Here is a 2,106-nt window from a genome sequence, read left to right on the forward strand (position 1 = left end):
TGTAATTTGGGCTTTGCGCGCACTGCGACCGATATTAGGTGGTCTGATGGGCTGCCTGTAACCCTAGGCAAGAGAGAGGGAGGCCTATTTATTGTAGGGGCTTTCTTTGATCGAGTGTGTTGCATGTTGTTTGTTGACCTCTTTCTTCTCCTCCCACTCGGGTCACAACGAGGATTTAAGTGACAAAAGGAGAAAGAAATGATGGGGTTTCAGTGGTGTGTGTAGGACTCGATGTGTATTTACGTGCTCTCTGCTCCGTTGTAAACAATGTTTACACATTGATTTACTATTGTTCCAAGTGTATCTTGTTACCTCGTTTTGCTGCTTGGAGTGTGTCTGGTGATTGAGACATAGTATTCCCTGTTGGAATCCAGATTCATATCTAGGACCAGAGTCAACGTGAAGTACAAGGCGGATGGTCGAACTACGGGACCTGGCACAACTGAGTTGAGCACAAAGGTGCTGTGAAGTATAGTGAAGACAAATGATGCCAGGCCAATGCATGAGAAGCGACTGCATGGTCGCAGAAGAACGTTGAGCTGAGGAGTAGTGAAGCTAACGATCTAATCATACTTTCTTTTACCTTTCAGTGGACTGGTGAAAGTGTTCCTAGGGCATACGGATCAGGTGCATTATCCAAGAGGGTTCTGAGCCCAAAAGACTTTCGGATTTTGTTCACTAACGTGATCTAAGATGTCAGGACCATTAAAGTACACGAATGACGGTTGTCCCAAAGAACTGGGATGGGAAGGATTGGCAGCAGTACAAATGGGTGATGGAGATAGTCTTCAAGAAGAAGAAACTCACGGATATCGTGAATGGGAAATCTCACGAAGATGATGCTCTTTATGTCGGAGGCTGAGGAAGAGTTTGATGATCATCAGTTGGCCCATCATGCAGGCTCATCGGGATTGTTCACTGCCAGCAGGAAATCTTCCCACCAGATTCGCGACAAAATCCACCGGAACCGACATGTGGAAGGGCGCTCCTGCGTAATCTATGAGAGCCGGGAGAGCCGAACTACTATGGCTCATAGAGCTGAGAGCATTAGACACGAGCTTGATATGCTCAAGCTGTCCTCGGGCGGAGACGTCAACAAGCACCTGAGTACGATGTTCAACTTGCGGACGGAGTTGCTGTCTCTCAACTATCAATTCGACGACACCGCGATGGTGGAGTTAATGTTGAACAGTCTACCGCATACGTATGAGTTTGAGAGTTTGAAGAGTGGTGTTCGGTACAATTGTGCTGACACATACATCACCCAAAGCGGACTCGAGAGCTTATTCGGGTTGCTGACTCTCGACAGAGAGTTTTTCAAGCTAAGAGTGGGAAACGCAGCCAGAAAAGCGGTAATGTTGAGAAGCAGAAGGCCGATGGCAATGGACAAAATCGTGAAAAACCTGAGAAGTTTAAAGACACAAAGAAATAGGTGAAAAAGTGCTTTGTTTGCGACAGTACTGAACACCTTATTTCGGATTGTCCGCAGAAGATGAAGAACCAAGACGGGGCCAGAGCTGCTGGAAGCGAGCAGAAGAAGAAGGCACGTGCAAATGTGACTCGTATGGGCCACAACGAGCCATTGGGCTCAGATACAGAAGAAGTAACGGACGCTTTGGACGCTCTACTGATCGACGCCAGACTGCCGGCGGAGAACAGCGAAGAGAATGAAGCGGGTTCAAACATGAAGAAAGAGGCAAGAGGTAATGAAGCTGATGCTACTGTTAGCTGTTGGTACGATGGTCTCGAACATGATGAACATGAAGTAGACACAAGTAGTGGGTGGTGGTACTTCGATACGGCTGCTAACGTGCACGTGACGGGAAACCCGTGGTATTACGTGGCGTTTACACCGGATTTAAATCAATCCCAGCATGTACTTGGGGTTACGCCTGCGCTGGCTTCTCGAGTGGCTGGAGTAGGAACTGTGCAGCTAATAACTGAAGTTGAAGGCGAGCGAAAGGTAGTGTACCTAAGTGACGTCTTCTACATTCCTGGTGCTACACATGGCCTATTGTCAGTCGGATTAGCTACGGAACAAGGTTTTGACTTTGATTACCATGGACAATTTGAGTGCTTTCGCGTGAAAGATGAACACGACGATAC

Source organism: Phytophthora infestans, genomic scaffold (assembly GCF_000142945.1).
Source record: "Phytophthora infestans T30-4 supercont1.154 genomic scaffold, whole genome shotgun sequence".
NCBI lineage: Eukaryota > Oomycota > Peronosporomycetes > Peronosporales > Peronosporaceae > Phytophthora > Phytophthora infestans.